Raw genomic sequence first — 20017 nt, 5'->3', positions numbered from 1 at the left:
GCTGCCTTGCAGATGTCATCTAGTGGTATGTTCCCTAGGAAAGCCATAGAAGCCCCTATCTTCCTTGTAGAGTGGGCTTTAGGGGGAACCAATAGCGTTCGTTTTGCTTTGTGGTAGCAAATCTGTATGCATTTTACAATCCACCTAGCTATCCCCGATTTGGAAATAGGGTTGCCTTTATGTGGTGGGGAGAAGGAAACAAATAGCTGTTTGGTTTTCCTGAAAGGTTGTGTTCTCTGGATGTAATAAAGTAAAGCCCTTTTAACATCCAGTGTGTGTAAGGCTCTTTCCGCAACTGTTTGGGGTTGCGAGAAAAAGACTGGTAATTCTACCGACTGGTTTAAACGGAATGGAGAAATGACTTTGGGTAGAAATTTGGGATTGGTGCAGAGTACAACCTTGTTGTGATGCATCTGAAGAAAAGGTTCCTGTATAGTGAGTGCCTGGATTTCACTAACTCTTCTGAGGGAAGTGATGGCCACTAGAAAAGCTGTTTTCCATGTGAGAAATTGCAGCTCACACTTATGTAATGGTTCGAAAGGGAGGCCCATTAACCGTGTGAGAACTATATTCAAGTTCCAAACAGGTGAGGGTGGCACTCTGGGTGGAATTACTCTTTTGAGGCCTTCCATAAAGGCCTTGATGGCAGGCACTTTGAAAAGTGAGAGGTGCTGCCTATTTTGTAAATAGGCAGCAATTGCAGCGAGGTGTAACTGAATGGAAGTATATGCTAGGTTACACCTTTGTAAATGGAGTAAATAACATTTAATGTGCTGTATGGATACATTTAAAGGATTGATTGCGTTGTTGTGGCAGTAAACAACAAATCTTTTCCACTTTGCTGCATAGCACGCCCTTGTAGTAGGGCGCCTAGCTTCCCTGATAATGTTCGTGCAATCAGGGGGAAGGTTAAGGTATCCAAATTCTAGAACCTCAGGAGCCAGATCGCAAGGTTGAGTTGAGCTGGGTCCGGGAGCCTGATCTCTCCATGGTTCTGGGTTAGGAGGCATGGCGATAGGCGTAGCTTTTGGTGTGGTACTACTGAGAGTTCCAGCAGTGTGGTGTACCACGGTTGTCTGGCCCATGTTGGAGCTACCAGGATCAGAGTTAGGGAATGCTGCTGTAGCTTTCGCACCACTAATGGAATTAGTGGGAGAGGTGGAAAAGCGTATGCAAATTTGTTAGACCAGTTCATCCATATCGCATTGCCTTCGGACAATGGGTGTGGATATCTGGCGGCGAAGCTTGGGCATTTTTTGTTTTCGTGGGTGGCGAACAGGTCTATGTGTGGATGCCCCCACTTCTGAAAGACCGGTGAAGAACTTGTGGGTGAAGTTCCCACTCGTGGATCTGCTGCGTTTGTCTGCTGAGCAGATCTGCCACGGTGTTTTGGACTCCTGGGACGTGTTGGGCCAGGAGAAAGATTTTTTGTGGAATTGCCCGTCTCCATATGCTCTGAGCTAATTGAGAGAGCTGTGGAGAGTGTGTGCCCCCCTGTTTTTGAACGTAGTACATGGCAGTCATGTTGTCTGTGCGAATGAGGACTGCCTTGCCTGAAAGGATTTTAGCGCGAGGAAGATCGCCAGTAACTCCAAATGGTTGATGTGGAGTAACTTCTGTTGCGGCGTCCACGTGCCCTGTACTGTGAGATGCAACAGATGAGCTCCCCAGGCGGAGAGCGATGCATCTGCTGTTAGGATTATTTGTGGGACCGGGTCCAGGAACGGTCGACCTCTGGAAAGGTTTGTGGTGTTCCACCACTGCAGAGAGCGATGGGTGCGACCGTCTACCAACACCAGATCTGTCAAGTGTCCCTGGGCCTGGTTCCATTGGCGCGCCAAGCACGCTTGGAGTGGACGCATTTGGAGTCTTGCATGGGTCACTATAAAGATGCAAGAGGCCATCATCCCTATGAGCTGCATAAACACTCTTGCTGGGAGAGAGTGTTGACATAGGAATTTTTGACGCAGCGCCTGTATTTTTGCAATCCTGGCCGGATTGGGATAGGCAATGGCTTTTGAGGTGTCTATGGTGGCACCGAGATACTGTTTTGTGTGTGATGGTACCAGGTGGGATTTTGATGGTTCACCGTGAAACCTAGCTGGTGAAGTAGTTGGACCGTAGCGGCGGTATGTTGCACACATTGTTGGTAGGACGTGGCTTTTATCAGCCAATCGTCCAGATAGGGGAAGACGTGAATGTGCTGTCTTCTGAGGTGTGCAGCCACTACTGCCAGGCACTTGGTGAAAACCCTTGGTGCTGTTGTTACCCCAAACGGGAGCACCTTGAACTGGTAGTGTTGTCCGTCTACCACAAACCTGAGGTACTTTCTGTGAGACTGGTGTACTGGGATGTGAAAGTACGCGTCTTTCAAGTCCAGAGTGGTGAGAAAATCGTTCTGGGAGAGAAGTGGAAGAATCTGTTGGAGGGTTACCATGTGAAAATGGTCTGAATGAATGTAGGTGGTTAGAGGTCTGAGATCTAAGATGGGTCGTAGGGTCTCGTCTGTCTTTGGAATTAGAAAGTACAGGGAGTAGACCCCTAAATTTTGATGATTTATGGGGACCTGCTCTATTGCTCCTTTTTGCAGGAGGGAGATCACCTCTTGTGTTAGTAGCGCAGTATGTTCTTGCGACATAGGGCGGTGCCTGGGTGGGATGTTGGGGGGTGTAGATGTTAATTCTAGGCAATACCCTGACCGAATAATTTGTGTCACCCATCTGTCTGAGGTGATTGTCTCCCAGACGTGAAGGAAATGTTGTAGTCTGCCTCCGACCGGAGGGAGCGGGGGAAAGTCATTGGGCAGGAGGTGTGGCAGAGCAGGCGGTATTTGTTTTGCCTCTGCCCTTATTATTATTGCCTCTGTCTCCGCCTCTTTGATAACCCTTCGTGAAGGTAGATTGAGGAGGGGATTTATAGGACGTGGATGCACTGTCCGAGGAGTAGCCTCTGCCCGTGCTCCGAAAGGAAGAACGGCAAAAGGAGCGCCTGGGAGTCTGTGTTGTAGGGCTCCCATAGATTTCGCAGTGTCTATCTTTTTTCATTTTTTTGAGGGCTTCGTCTACTTTGGGGCCAAATAGATGATCTTGGTCGAATGGGTGATTTAATATAGAGGCTTGAACCTCTGGTTTAAACCCTGAAACCCTGAGCCAGGCATGGCGACGGAGAAGGACACTGGTGTTTATGGCCCTGGAGGCTGTATCTGCAGCATCTAGGGCACATCGTATCGAGGTATTGGTTATTGTTTTTCCCTCTTGAATAAGTTCATTAGCCCTAGTCTTGTACTTTTCAGGGAGATGGTGCATGATTGTCTCTAACTCATCATAATGCGCCCTGTCGTCTCGGGCCAACAGTGCTTGCGTATTGGCAATACGCCAGATATTGGCCACTTGTGACCCAGTGCGCTTCCCTGACGCGTCTAGGAGCTTGGACTCTTGTTCAGGTGGGGGCGCCTCGCCTGATGTCTGAGAATTTGAGCGCTTCCTAGCTGTAGATACCACTAGGGAATCTAATGGTGCAGGGCCTTTAATGTAAGAAGGGTCTGTGGGGGCGGCTTTGTATTTTTTCTCTATCCGAGGGTTTAGGACCCTGGCCCTGACTGGGTCTGGGTCTTTAAAAACCTCAGGGGCATGTTTAATTACGCCCTTTAACATAGATAGAATGGCAGTGGACCTATGTGTATCGTCAAAGGTGTCTAGGAGAAAATCCTCCTCCACTGGGTCGGTATATAACTCCACCCCGTGGTAGTGTGCCGCCTGTTGTAACAAATGGTGAAAACCCAAGGAATCTTCAGGAGGGGATGGCCTAGATGGATAAAGGTCATCCTGTGGGACATCTGGGATGTCTGGATTGTTATAATCATCCCATGGGTCTGGGGATCCAGTAGGGGTGGGATCTTGTGGCACATCTGCTGGATCATAGTAAGGGTCCCCCAAATCGTCTGGGACAGGAGACAAGGTGGGGGAACAATGAGATGGAGGGGGTGGAGGTGGAGAGGGTGGAGGAGGAGGAGGAGGAGGTGGGGAAGGCACCCTGAAAGGAGAGGTAGCAATGTCCTTTCTCTTTGGAGGTGGAGGTGGAGCTGGCTTGTCCAAGTGTCTCTTTTTTGAAGACAATGTCAAGTGTCCAGTCTTTGGATCCTTGGTGAGGGTTTTTTGCAAAGGATCTGGTGTGAAAAGCTCCTGTGACACTGGTTGTTCGGTCGGCGCCGAAGGTTTCAGGGCCGACGGCTTTTTAGGTTTGTCTAAGCCGTGCTTCTTTGGAACCTCCGTTTTTTTGGTCGGTGTCGAAGAAGGTCTCGGCACGGGAGTGTCGGTGCCGAGGGTCTTGTGGTGTTTGGTCGGCGCCGAAGGGGCAGGTTTCGACCCCGAAGGCTTCGGTGCCGGGTTCGGTGTGGAGGTGAAGGCCGATTTTTTCTTCGGTGCCGAAGGGTGTTTCTCGGCACCGGTGGTCGGCTGCCTCGAGCCCGAGCTGCCGGAAGGCTTAATAGGCTTCTTTACCGGGCCCGAAGGTGGGGTGTGAGAAGCAGTGTCTTTGGTCTTGCCAAGGCCCGGAGGTGAAGGTGTGACCGAAGCCTTTTTCGGTATCGGCGTGGGAGGGGGAATTGTACTCACGAACCGCTGCGCCGGGGGGATGTCCTCCACATCTGAGTCGTCGTCCTCCTGTTCGATGTCCTGCTGTCCCAGAGCTTCGACGTCGTCCCCGAAGATGTCGACGGGAGCGTAGGTCGAGGAGTGCGCCATGTTGCGTCTAGCCCGTCGATCTCGAATGGTCTTCTTTGAGCAAAAAGACTTGCAGGCGGGACAGTCTCGGGCCTCGTGTTCTGGGGAGAGGCAGAGGTTGCACACCTCATGGAGATCGGTGTGGGGAAACTTGGACCCACATCGAGGGCACTTCTTGAAGGGAGTTCTTTCCATCAGCCGAGACCGGAGCCGGAATAAGCCCGAAGGCCGCCGTCGACCACCGGAATCGAAGAATTGCCGAAGAGAAGATGAGTAAGATGATTTATATCTTTGAAGAAGCTCGATGAGCGAGGATTTGTGCGTCGATCGGTGAAATGGGAAGTTCGGAACCGGAGCGCGAAGTATTACATCCGAGCCCGATGGCGGAAAAAAACAATCTGAGGATGGAGCCGAAGCCCATGCGCAATACGAACCAGAGGAGGAGTCACCAAACTCGTGACTTCCAAAGACTTTCCAAGAGGAAAAACAAACTGCAAGCATCCGGGCCCAACACCAGATGGCGATCTATGCACAGTGTATAATCTGCAGCTCATATGCCTCGAACAAGCTATTTTCACTGTGGCAAGGCAGGCTGCTTCCATTGTGAAACGCTGGATTACATTATAATACCTTAGAATCCTAATTTTGGATTCTTAACAGCTAGACAATAGTTCAAGGATTCTTTTTAATAGTTAAACAAAATCTAATTTAATAATAAAGTCAAATGTTGTCTAGTACAGAAAAGGTACTTTAGAAAACTTACCTTTTGCCTGCCTAAAGTAACTAGAGGCCTTTCTGTAAGTATTCAGCGGTCACCTGACAGCTTGATGGCTCCCTTGTATTGAGAAGTGAACTGCTCCCAGGAGAGGATCAAAGGGCCTTGGGTGTGGGGAGGTGTTGTCCTCCCCCCTGAAAAGAGGTCCTGGGGGCTTTGCCCAGACCTCTAATGCACTTCAAAGGAGTCTCCCCTGGCACCAACACCAGTGGGAGGTTGAGCTGCCCAAGGACTGGTGGAGAGTGGCCAATGGGGTGGGCCTGTGAGCATCCTTTTTGACATTAGTGTGCCAAATCCTGCTTGACAGGTCTGCTGGGATCTTTCATATGGCATTTGTGGCAGACTTCAAAGGAAGTAAACAGAATGCTAAACAATTTGTGAGTATTCACTGTCTGGCTGCTGCTGGCTTAGCTCAGACTGTTCGGTCTCTGTGGTTGTTACGGTCAAATGGACTGCCTAAAACTGGATGTGGGAGCACACTGGGATAACCATAGTACACGTATGGGGCACACAGACACTAACAGCATCTTCGGTGGGTTCGGGGCACGCATACACTAACAGCATCTTCAGTGGGTACGGGGCACGCATACACTAACAGCATCATCAGTGGGTGCGGGGCACGCATACACTAACAGCATCATCAGTGGGTACGGAGCACTCATATACTAACAGGAACTTCAGTGGGCATGGACTCATATATTACAGCATCTTTAGTGCGTACGGAGCGCAAACACACTAACAGCATCTTCAGTGGGTACGGCGAACACTAACAGGAACTTCAGTGGGCACGGAGCACTCATATACTAACAGCATCTTTAGTGCGTACGGAGCACTCATCTACTAACAGCATCTTCAGTGGGTACGGAGCACTCGTATACTAACAGCATCTTCGGTGGGTACGGGACACGCATACACTAACAGCATCTTCGGTGGGTACGGGGCACGCATACACTAACAGCATCTTCGGTGGGTACGGGGCACACATACACAACAGCATCTTCAGTGGGTACGGGGCACACATACACTAACAGGAACTTCAGTGGGCACGGAGCACTCCTATACTAACAGCCTCGTTAGTGCGTACGGAGCACTCCTATACTAACAGGAACTTCAGTGGGCACGGACTCATATACTAACAGCATCTTCAGTGGGTACGGGGCACACATCCACAACAGCATCATCAGTGGGTACGGGGCACACATACACTAACAGGAACTTCAGTGGGCACGGAGCACTCATATACTAACAGCATCTTTAGTACGTACGGAGCGCACACACACACACTAACAGCACCTTCAGTGAGTACGGCGCACACATACACAACAGCATCTTGAGTGGGTACAAGGTGCGCACACACACACACTGACCCCATGTCCTGAGCAGGCAGATCTCTGCAGGCCACAAGTTGGCTCAGGGGATCTGGTACCTGCAGAAGTGAAGTTAGGGGAAGATTTCAATCACAGACATGTTTTTTTCAATCTGTGATCTTTTTAACAGGAGTTTGTTAGTAGCAATTCCACCAAAACCAGAGTGTGTTTACTGGAATCTACAACTTGTATGAAAAAGCATCTATTAAAATGTACACAATCTGAATGGTGGAGAGGATAAATCCCACTCCAGCCTCCCGTCCAATCACTGAAATACACACGAAGGAGTAGGGAAAGAGAAAGATATATATATATAGATATATATATATAGATATATATATATATATATATATAGATATATATATATATATATATATATTACCTACTGGCGGTCGCCAGTAGGTAGTTATAGTTAGGACCCCTTTTCCATAGGAAAACCTCAACATTCTATTTTGAATAACTTTGGCGCCGGTCGACGAATCCTCGCGAATTTCTCAAAATAGGTGGGGCGCTACGCTCCGCTCCTACCCTGAAAGTCTCGGGGGGATTCGTCAAGCGGGGGCTGAGATAAAAGGGGGGTCCCAAAACGCGTTTTTCCCATGCATTTTTCCATAGGACCTTTAGAACGAGCTACAGCCCGAACGGCTGAACAGAATTACTAGAAATTTGGCAGAGAGGTAGTCCTCAGGTCAAGGAAGTGCCTTTTGTAGGTTTGGTGTAAATCTGTTCAGTAGATCCTGAGAAAATAGCCTTTAAATCAATATATATATCTGTGGAAGCTTACGGTGCGCTTACCGTGCGCTTACCGTAAGCTTACCGTACGCGCACGCCGGCGTGCGCGAGCGCGATTCTGATTGGCTGTTAGATCTTAGTAAACATTCGAATCGGTCGAAACCAGGAAGCGGCGGCCGCCATTTTCTCTCTCGAACTGTCAGGGGGGTGAATAAAAAAGGTGGATAATGTGAAAAGGGGGCAGGCTCGACAGTTCCTGACCCCCTAGCCTTGGTCAGGGGGTCCCAGAAGGACCCTCAAGGGCAAAAATTTAAAAAAATTATTTTTCGAAAAATCGCCGTATGCGCGTAGCGTACGCGCACGGCGACCTGCGAAATTACGCGTACCGTGCGCACACGGAAAAAAAAAATTTGCGAAAAGGGAAGCTTAAAAAAAAATTTAAAAAATTGTGAGGTAAGGTTGGCTCTTATAAGAGCCGTTGGGTTCATACAGGGATGGAGGAAAGAAAGAATGGGAGTATTATGAGCGTCTACAAACATGCTGGTCTATCTTATTGTTAATAAGGGGAAGACTGACCTCCCCAAAAACAATAAGACCACCACATTTTGTACACCTCATTTCAACACTCGCAAATCGAGGGTTGATGTCCAAAGGAAAAGAAGAAGGTGATGCTCCAACAACAGAGGAAGGGCTCAGCTGAGCTGCCGATGATGTACTCGGCTGAGCATCTGAGGCTGGGCTCTGGTGACTTACTGAAGAGTTTTCTCCTGTATGTCGAGCAAAGGTCCTTGGGTGTTTGTCCTGAAGGTGTCTCATCATAGAGTGATTTCCAAAGGAATATTTCCTACTTGGATTTCCTCTTGATAAAACACGATCACAAAGTATGCAAGTGACCTTTGGAGCATTGACCTTTTTCTCCCCCTCTGGAAAAGTGAAATACTCCCATACAAAAGAAGTCTTTTGTTTCCTCCTTCTCTGGATCATGGTGGTGCTGCTGGCCTCACTCTCAGAAGAGCTCTGCTGTTCTGCCATTGTATCCCAATGTCAATCCAGCTCTTGCTCCTAGAGAATCACAAGCAGAAATGAGGGGAATGGGTGTGGTGTGGGAAGAATCTGGAACTGAAAGTAGTATCAACCAATGAAAAGTGTTCTTTCAAGCAGTAAAGAGGGGAATGGGTGTGGTGTGGGAAGTTTCTGGAAGTGAAAGTAATTTCAACCAATAAAAAGTGTTCTTTGTAAGTCACATGGCCTACCGTGCGCGCACGTGACGCTTACGGTGCGCTTACGCAGCGCTTACGTCACTTTCGCGCATGCGCATTACACGCCCCTGCGTAACCGCGACGTTGCTTCCGGGTGTACGCGTACGGCACGCACGTATCACGTATCGCGCATGCGCATTACACGCCCCTGCGTAACCGCGACGTTGCTTCCGGGTATACGCGTACGGCACGCACGTATCACGTAGGCGCGCTGCACTAGTTACGTCCAGAGCGCGTAGCGTCAGCTTACCGTACGCGTATTTTATAAGCGCGTAGCGTCAGCTTACCGTACGCGCACGGAAAAAAATGCATAAAAAAAAAACCTTTCGATAATGCAGGATATAGTACATAAATTATTAAAAAAAGGCTTACAAAAAATGAAAAAAAAAAAATTGCATTAAATTAAAATAAAAATATAAAAACGAAAAAAAAAACCACTATCCACATTGACCCCACCCCCTGTGCTTTTGGTGGCGTTAAGTGGGCGCGCACGCCACGAATGGCGTAAAGTAACTTAGCATTTAAAAAACCGTACAAATTCACTGAAAAAACCATAGGTTTCACACACGTTATAGTTAGGAATTAGCATTTAAAAAACCTTGCAAATTCACTGAAAAAACCATAGGTTTCACACATGTTATAGTTAGCGGAAATTTTACTGATAAAAAACCAGTGAAATTCCCCCGTTATAGTTAGTGCAGGCAACTATAACTCACGCGACCGCAATCTTCTGCTGATGACATATGTGTCTTTATGAAAAAAAAATATTTGTAATATATGTATAGCTAAAAATGTATGGAAGAAGACATGGGCAAATAAGTGTCTAAATACAGTATTAGCATCAGCAGAGGATTGCGGTCGCGTGAGTTATAGTTGCCTGCACTAACTATAACGGGGGAATTTCACTGGTTTTTTATCAGTAAAATTTCCGCTAACTATAACATGTGTGAAACCTTTGGTTTTTTCAGTGAATATATATATATATATATATATATATATTCACAGAAAAAAACATAGGTTTCAGGGGTGTTATAGTTAGCTGCACATTTCACTCATACAAAACCATAGAAATTCCTCCGTTATAGTTAGTTCTGCTAACTATAACTCACGCGCCCGCAATGCACTGCTGATGATGTCACATATTGCATCATTCATGACATGGTCAGTGACATCACTGAAGACATCTCAAATGACATCACTGATGACATCACTGATGAATTTCTAAGGTTTTTTAAATGCCAATTTCTAACTATAACGTCTCTGAAACCTATGGTTTTTTTCAGTGAATATATATATATATATATATATATATATATATATATATATATATATATATATATATATATATATATATAGAGAGAGAGAGAGAGAGAGAGAGACCGTGGCACGTGCTCCCTATGAAACAACTGCCCTCACTCACAAAACTGTGACATGCTTCATCATATGGCGTGCTACAAACACCCCCGTGCAGACCCATGCCTGGGGTGGAGCAAGGGGGAGGGGAAGACAATACAAACAATGACATTTCTTTGTATCGCCGAACAAAAGGTGCAGCCAGTGAGAGTTAAAACTAGCTCAGATGTGTACCCACTCAATTTTATTCCGGGGCCATCCTGCAGGGTTAAAAAGCGCCAACCTGAAGGACCTATCGGTGCACACACGACCGACCCTGAAGAAACCTAGTGGAACCACAGAACAAACGTCTCTGACCCCAGTTGTAGAACACACGAGATATGGTTCATGTGATATGTCATTTGAGGAAGAAATCGAAAAGTGTGGACGTGGGCTTAATCTACCGATGGGAACAGAGGGTCCATATGAATTGTAACTCGGAGATTGTCATTTACATGACCACATGCCTATGTGTCACGACTTGCCTGGTCAGGACCAGAGTGAAGAAGAGAGTGAGGATATATTTCCCCCTCACGTATTTCCTCTACTCTAAAGCTATTGCAGCTTTCGTCCTCAGCCTGATGAATGGGCGGCTGTAAATAAACTACTTAACTTCCTCAAAGCCGAGTCGACCCACGTGACTTCATCACATGAGCCAATTGGAACCCTGGAGTTTTGGAATAGGGAATACATATCCGGTGTCCCGAGGGAAAGGGGCGGTTGTGAGCAGGAAGAGTCGAGAAGCGACAAGAGCAGTACAAAGGCGCTGCGGACCACGGACCCCGGGATCCAGGAAGAGACGGACAAAAACGTAGACGGCTCAGCGAGGAAGATCCCCGTATCCGTACCAGAATCGAAGAACTGGGAGAGAAGCACAAGAAGGGAGCCGGACCTCATGAGGCAACACCGGACTGCTGGCCACGTTCCTGGAGGAGCGTGGCTCACTGAGGTACGTGGCCGCCTTCGGGGGTTGTTTCTCAGGGGCGCCTCTGAGGCTGAGATGCCTATAAAGGAGAACGGAGGGGGCGGACCATGTTTTAGCTGTGGGCGGGGAGCGTGTAAAGCCAGAAGCAGAGAAAGGAAACTGCAACACTGGTGGTGGAGACAACCAGGTGTTTAGCTCGCCCCCCACTCCCAGTTCCCCAACAAGGTCCTAAATAGCCTTTTCTGTTTTTTGTTTTCCGAGGAACGCCCATTCCTTTGTACGCAAGACCAGACGAGTAGAAGATTCCCCTACCTCTGGACCAAAGAGGCGTGGATAAGAGTCATCCACAGTTTACCGAACAATAAATACCTTTAGTTTCACCAGCTATCTTGCGTCGACCTTCTTGTTTTATCACACCATGTAACATACGGTGCATTGGCATGACGACCAGGAGGGTAAAAACTCAGATCATGGAACATAGAAGTACAATCAGGTGTAAACAATCCCACACTAAGTTCACAGCACAATACTTAGAACAAAATCACTCGGTTAATGATATTTTATGGACAGTGTTGGACAAACCCAGAATATGTGATGTTATGTTATGTTAACTGCTGCTTCTATAGCGCATAATCACCATCAGGTCTCTTAGCGCTTTGAGAGAGGAGGCTGATGCCCAGAACCCACTGCCGTCCCCAGGAGCATGTGTTACAGAAGATTAGATAGAATCTAACACCCCCCTGAATAGGAGCGTTTTGAGGCGTTTCCTGAAAGGGAGGAGAGCACATTCCTTACGGAGGTATTCCAGAGTTGCGGGAGCAGGACAGAGAGGGCTCTGCCTCCCTTGGATTTTGTGATAAACCGAGGAACTGTCAGCAGGCAGCTCTCGGCGGACCGGAGTTTACGGCCAGGCACATAGTTTTGGAGATGCTCTTTAATGTAGGTCGGGGCCTGGCCATTGATAGCTTTGTGGGCAACACAAAGGCCCTTGAATTTGGCCCTCTGCTTGATTGGGAGCCGATGAAGCTTGCGCAAGACAGGGGTCGCATGTGCCCTTCTGGGGAGCCTGAAGATCAGCCTGGCTGCATCATTCATGGTCACCTGTAATTTGTTGGTTAGTTTTTCCGGTAAGGCCGATGTAGAGGGCGTTCCCGTAGTCTAATCTGGACAGGATGGGGCTGATACGATCATCTGCAGAGCTGCCGTCGAGAGGAGGGGGGCGAGTCTCGGCAACTGTCTCAGGAGGCCCGTGCAGGTACCAGTCACTGACACCACTTGGTTGGACATGGAGAGGTCCGCATCTATCTTGATGCCCAAGCTTTTTATGGACGTGGCCGGCGCAGGGGTTGGGCCCAGCTCTTGAGGCCAGAAACGGTCACTCCAGGGGGTAGCCTTCTTGGGGATGACCAGGACCTCAGTTTTGTCTGGGTTGACCTTCAGAGAGTTTGTCGTCATCCAGTTCACGGTGTATCTGAGAATATTTTGACCCAATGAAGAAGCCTGCTGGGAGTTGTCGATCTGGAGGATGAGCTGCGTGTCGTCCGCATAGTTAAAAACTTGGCAGTCCATGCGCGCCAAGGCAGCTATTAGTGGCTGGAGGAAAATGTTGAAGAGGAGCGGGGACTGTGTTGAGCCCTGGAAGACACCACACAGGAGGGCTCCCCTTTCAGACACCTGCTCCCCAAGCTACACGCTACGACCGCCCGGAGAGAAAGGATTTGAGCCACTGGTAAGCCACCCCGCAGATGCCTAGCCCAGCGATGCGGGCAAAAGCTGCGCATGATTGACTGTGTCGAACGCTACCGACAAATCTAACAGCACCAGTGCGCACGGTTTCTTTTTGTTGGCCCTGACTCTGAGCTCGTCAAGCCCTGAGAGCATTGCCAGCTCTGTGCTGTGGCGGGGCCTGAAACCCGCCTGCCGCCCTTGGAGTAGCAGGTGTTCCTCAAGGAAGGCCGCAGGTGTTTTTAGGATGTGCTGCTCTAAGAGTTTCGCCAGGGAGGGGAGCTGGGAGAATGGTCTGTAGTTTTTAAGAGTGGCAGCATCGGCCCCGGGATTTTTCAAGAGGGGGATGACCCTGGCTTCCTTCAGGCCAATATACGTTTCCACAGGTGACAAGAAGAGAACACTCCTACTGAGGGAACAGAAATGGGTGTGCAGACTCAAAAGTCATATCGGGACTTGAGGATATTCCTTGGAATGCCCTTGGCTCGTCGGTCCCACATTGCAGGGTTGGGCGATATATCGTTTTTGTTGAACCAGTGTCTGCTGTTGATTAACTCAGATTTCTCGTTCACAGATGGGACTTCACGACCCCATACGCTTACATTATGGTCATTGGACTGCTCGGCCGCTGGGTTTCCCCTTTTCCAACAGGGTGGGGCTATCCTGATATATATATATTTTTTTTGACATTCTTCGGGGTGGTACCAACTGCATATTTGTTGCTTTTGCCCTTTATATAGGAGGTGGGTAGCCTGATGCAGAATCTTGCCAGGACCCCCTACCATTTCCCACCACTAATATTAGGGTATTATTACATAGTTTATGTGCGTGCAAGTTATTCGCCAAAACACTACTAAAAAGAGCTTTTTCCCTAACCTTCGTGCAGAGGTATTCGGGTCCAGAAACCTGGCTGGGACCACGACCATTTCTCCACCGTAAATATTAGGGTATTACATATATTATGTGTTTCGCAGGTTTTTCCAAAGTGAGCATCCTTGCCTTGGATTTGCCCGGACCGCTCGTTTCAATAAAGTTTTGATGAGGTCAGTGACGCTACTATCAGGTGACCGGAACCACCCCTTCTTGTATTCAAGGCAGCAGAGTGGAAAGGATCAGAGCGGTGCACCCACCTTACCGTAGTAAGGAGGAAGGGGGCGGGTGGCGATCCTGCTCTGTTAACATTGCTACCGCGATCATGGGTGCATGGCACTTGGTTCTTGTACAGGGGGTCGCCTAACAGTCCAAGAGTGCCACGGCACAACATTAGGCTGACATACTTCCCCGTGCAACACACTATGGGTTTTATTTGATATATTTGATATTTATTAATTTATAAAGCGTCCGATTCACCCCTTCAGGGGTTTCTCCGCGCTGTAACTGCTACAGCCAACCAGATGTATTCTCACCCACATGATTTGGTTGGAGGGTGTATATACCGGCAACAACAATTTTTCCATTCTTATCTTGTCATTTCCATGTTTTGAAACCACTACACCTCGCTATTGCTAGAGACTGAATTTATGAAACTCGGTGAGTGCTTCCCCACTTCTATGCAGCACCATGGGTGTTTGGATGCCTTGAACGGATGATTCCCTTGAACATGTCACATAGGTATTTTAATCTGGAAAACTCCGCACATTTAAGCTTTGAGTCCAAGTTGGACTGAATACTCGTTTTAATGTCAAATAGCACCTACGAGGGTTTTTCTGCGTGGTGCACGTATGTAGGCATGACTAAGCATACGCCGGCCAGGTAACCCCTCTCCCTGTAACCTTCTGGCAGTTTTGTCTTTGGGTGCATGAGTGATTATCCTTCCCATTTTCTCATTTCACAGAGCACGTCTTGTGTGCTGATCAAGGTATCTCTGCATGACGAAGAGCATATTCCACAGATACCGGAGTTAGGATCAGAGGGGACGTCACCTTTTGGGTCCCGAAGGGTCCTGGTGAATGCCGAAGTGACCCTTTTGTATGGGTACACCTTTAACGGCAGAAACATGTCGACAACTTGGCAGTAAGGAGGGTGAAGGAATCTTAATTTTCTCCTTTCACTTCCATAGTACACGTTTAACCTAGCCGGATGGCCCCGGAATAAAACTGTGACTGGGTACACATCCGAGCTAGTTTTGAATCTCACTGGTTGCACCTTTTCTTCGGTGATCCCAAGAAATGTCATTGTTTGTATTGTCTTCCCCTCCCTTTTGCTCCACCCCAGGCGTTGGTCTGCTTGGGGGGTTTTGTAGCACGCCCTATGATGAAGTATGTCACAATTTTGTGAGTGAAGGCAGTTTTTTCACAGGGAGCACGTGCCCCAGTCTCTCTATATATACCGTATATACTTTTTATATACTTTTTTTCATTCACTTCTCCTTTGTGTGTATTTCAAAAAGCATCTGTTGCCATCATACTGTTTCAAGGGTGCAAAGCTGGTGGTTTCTACCAATATATTCACATTTCATCTTGATGTCACAGGTGGGACAATGCCGCTGGCCAATCTCGGGGCCATGGGTGGAGTCGCCTGCTTAAAGTCCAGGTGGCAGGTGTAAGGTGGTTGGAAGGGTTTAGGCACTGGGTGCTAGAGATCTCCTGTAGCGATGATAAACCGATACGGCGGTTTTCAAATGGAATGAGGTCTCAGTGTTTCATTTTCAAGGTGCCTCCTCTGCCTGGCACAGAGGCAATCTGTACACACATAAAATCAGAAAGATAACATTTAATGTACCCTGTTGAATGTATGTGGACAAAAGGAATGCTCAAAAAGATACTCGTAATGCTTCTGCGTCATTATGCACATCTGCACACCAAGAAAATCTCAAATTCCCTGTGTGCCCCTGGCCGTGTCGCCTAGCACCGCCCGCAAACACCACCCCTAGCCCACAACTCAATCTGGTAAGTACCTGCACTCATTGTTTCCATTTAAAGGACTGACCTCAGTGCATGGTAACACCAGACTGGGACAGACAGGGAGGTGGCACCACAGTGCACGGTAACACCCGACTGGCACAAACAGGGAGGAGCCACCTGAGTGCACGGTAACACCAGACTGGCACAGACAGGGACTTTGCACCTGAGGTTATGGTAACACCAGTGTGGCACAGACAGGGAGGTGGCACCTGAGTGCATGGTAACACCAGACTGGCACAGATAGGGAGGTGGGAGTTCAGTGCATGCCAACACCAGACTGGCACAGAAAGGGAGATGGGACCTCAGTGCATGGTAACACCAGACTGGCACAAACAGGGAGGTGGCCCCTCAGTGCACGGTACCGCCAGACTGGTACAGACAGGGAGATGGCACCAGACTGGCACAAAGAGAGAGGTGGCACCTGAGTGCACAGTAACACCAGACTGGCACAAAAAGCAAGGAGGTGGCACCTGAGTGCATGGTAACACCAGACTGGGACAGACAGAGAGGTGGCACCTCAGTGCATGAAAACACCAGACTGGCACAAACAGCAGGGAGGTCGCATCTGAGTGCATGGTAACACCAGACTGGCACAGACAGGGAGATGGGTAACACCAGACTGGCACAGACAGGGAGGTGGCACCACAGTGCATGGTAACACCAGACTGGCACAGACAGGGAGGTGGGAGCTCAGTGCATGATAACCCCAGACTGGCATAAACAGCAGGAAGGTGGCATCTGAGTGCATAGTAACACCAGAGTGGAACAAACAGGGAGGTGGCCCCTCAGTGCACGGTAACACCAGACTGGTGCAAACACGGAGGGGGCACCACAGTGGACGGTAACACCAGACTGGCACAGACAGGGAGGTGACACCTGAATGCACAGCAACACCAGACTGGCACATACAGGGAGGTGGCACCTGATTGCATGGTAACACGAGACTGGCACAGACAGGCAGGTGGAACCTAAGTACACGGTAACACTAGACTGGCACAAACAGGGAATTGGCACCTCAGTGCATGGTAACACCAGACTGGCACAAACAGGGAGGTGGCACCACAGTGCATGGTAACACCAGACTGGCACAAACAGGGAGGTGGCACCACAGTGCATGGTAACACCAGACTGGCACAAACAGGGAGGTGGCACCACAGTGCATGGTAACACCAGACTGGCACAAACAGGGAGGTGGCACCACAGTGCATGGTAACACCAGACTGGCACAAACAGGGAGGTGGTGTAGTGAAGACAGGGATCTGCTTGCACACATTGCTATGTTAGCATAAGCGTTTTAGATGTTCATGCCATCTTGCCACTTTGCCGCTTTTGCACACGACACTATAGGTAGCTGTTATTATAAGTAAAACTGCTTGTTTGCTTTTTCTTCACATGAGAACGGTCTGTTTTTCACATCCCTAGACGTGCACCGCGACCTTAGTCTGAACACTGTGTGCAGAAGCCGCCAAGGTCAAATAACAATGCATGCTGTTGAATTCAGGTTGATCGGCCCACGCTCTAGACACAACACGCACACAGCTGCAAATATCTGAAACTCGGGTGCCTTTAATATTGCATGCATGATGCTGGCACTTGGAGAAAACTTTTCCATCTACACAGAGCGTTGCTGATCCTGTGATGTGATTCACCTCAGCTGATCTTGGCGGTATGGGGTTCCCCATTCAAAACTAGAGATCTTTTATTATTATAAAACTAGCTCCTAGCCAGGGGAGGGTGGTTAACAAGGCGCTATACGACCTGTTTCCACTATCATTATAACAGGATTTCTCCCTTTGTGATTTATGGAATTGTAACAATGCTGATGGTTTTATTTCTAATCATTTGTCTGCTTATGTTAGCCAAAATACTGCATCTTAGAGCACGTAGTTAAAAATAAACATTTTAAACTTTTCCATGTCTCCGAATACTCATGTTGTGGACTGATATGAGAATAAAGATGAAAGAGTGTTCCTGATTCCCACCATTCCTGAGAGGACCCTAAGTCGCTTGTTCTGGGTTGTCGAATCATTGGTAGCTTCGCTGTAGTACTGAGAAAGAATGAGACACTGATGCTAGTCGGATAAGGGGTTCTGAGGTGACCTTTTGGTACACCACAATTCCCTGAGGTCCTGGTTTCCTGCGCATAGTTCTGTGCATGAGCGTAATCCCCACAACAGTGGCACCTGAGGTCATGGTAACACCAGACTGGCACAAACAAAGAGGTGGCACCTGAGGTCATGGTAACACCAGACTGGCACAAACAAAGAGGTGGCACCTGAGGTCATGGTAACACCAGACTGGCACAGACAGGGAGGTGGCACTTGAGTGCATGGCAACACCAGAGTGGCACAGACAGGGAGGTGGCAACTGAGTGCACGGTAACACCAGACTGGCACAGACAGGGAGGTGGCACCATAGTGCATGGTAACACCGGACTGGCACAGACAGGAAGGTGTCACCCGAGTGCATGGTAACGCCACACTGGAACAAACAGGGAGGTGGCACTTGAGTGCACGGCAACACCAGAGTGGCACAGACAGGGAGGTGGCACCTGAGTGCACGGTAACACCAGACTGGCACAGACAGGGAGGTGGTACCATAGTGCATGGAAACACCAGACTGGCACAGACAGGGAGGTGTCACCTGAGTGCACGGCAACACCAGAGTGGCACAGGGAGGTGGCACGTGAGTGCAAGGTAACACCAGACTGGCACAGACAGGGAGGTGGCACCATAGTGCATGGTAATACTGGACTAGCACAGACAGGGAGGTGTCGCCTCAGTGCACGGTAACAACAGACTGGCACAAACAGGGAGGTGCCTTGAGTGTATGTTAACACCAGACTGGCACAAACAGGGAGGTGGAACTTGAGTGCATGGTAACACCAGACTGGCACAAACAGGGAGGTAGCACTTGAATGCATGCCAACACCAGACTGGCACAAACAGGGGGGTGGTACTTCGGCACATGGTAACACCAGACAGGCACAGACAGGGAGGTGGCATCTGACTGCACGGTAAGCCAAGACTGGCACAGACAGGGAGGTGGCATCTGAGTGCACGGTAACACCAGACTGGCAGAGACAGGAAGGTGGCCCCTGAGTGCATGGTAACACCAGACTGGCAGAGACAGGGAGGTGGCATCTGAGTGCATGGTAATACCAGACTGGCACAGACAGGGAGGTGGCATCCGACTCCCCAGCCGTGCCTCACGCCGCAGTGTACAGCCGCCTCAGCTCCGCCCACCCCCCTACGAGCCCCCACCTCATCCAGTGTGGAGGGAGCCCCCCTTGGAGCCACCCCTCTAAGTAGCGTCTGCCCTCTAATCAGAGACCTCTAATCTGCCCCAACGGGGGTGGGGGCGCAGCCTGCTGGGCGCTCAGATAAGGCGCTAGTCAGATAATAAAGGCTTCTGGGCGCGGAATACAGGAGCCGGGAGTGCTGTCGCCAAATGACTTCTCCGCCCTCGGAAGACTCCTGGGGTCAGAGGCCGCGACAACTCACTAAAGTGCCGAGGGTCACCCACCGCATGCCCGGGCACATGCCACACTCACAGGGCACGAAATATAGCAGTGTCAGCAGGCACAGCGCTCTCCACTAACAACGGACACGGTACCCTCCACTGTCACTCACCACAGCACCCTCCGGGCACAGCACCCGCCACTGTCACCGGCCACAACACCCTCCACTGTCACTCACCACAGCACCCTCCGGGCACAGCACGCTGCGCTGCCACCGGGCGCAGCACCCTCCGCTGTCACCGGGCACAGCACCCTCCGCTGTCACCGGGCGCAACACCCTTCATTCTCACCGGGCACAGCACCCTCCACTGTCACCGGGCGCAGCACCCTCCACTGTCACTGACCACAGCACCCTCCACTGTCACCGGGCGCAGCACCCTCCACTGTCACTGACCACAGCACCCTCCGCTGTCGCCGGGCGCAGCACCCTCCACTGTCACTGACCACAGCACCCTCCGCTGCCACCGGGCGTAGGACCCTCCACTGCCACCGGGCGCAGCACCCTCCACTGTCACTGACCACAGCACCCTCCACTGTCACTGACCACAGCACCCTTCGCTGTCGCCGGGCGCAGGACCCTCGACATGCTGGTTCAGCGCCTCAACAGCCTCTGCCAGCCACTCCTCTGGGGTTCGGCCTGCAGACAGCGCCTCAACAGCCTCTGGTAGGCACTCCTCTATGGTTCACCCTGCAGACAG

General features: G+C 49.7%; 1 protein-coding gene across 8 annotated transcripts in view; it reads right to left on the bottom strand.

Moving 5' to 3' along the window:
• KLHDC3 (kelch domain containing 3) overlaps positions 1–20017 on the bottom strand; it is a 445816-nt gene that overhangs the window by 142585 nt on the left and 283214 nt on the right. The gene's annotated exons all lie outside the window — the stretch shown is intronic.

The sequence above is a fragment of the Triturus cristatus genome, chromosome 6, assembly GCF_964204655.1.
Source record: "Triturus cristatus chromosome 6, aTriCri1.1, whole genome shotgun sequence".
Lineage (NCBI taxonomy): Eukaryota > Metazoa > Chordata > Amphibia > Caudata > Salamandridae > Triturus > Triturus cristatus.
This window is presented reverse-complemented; position numbering and strand designations above follow the sequence as displayed.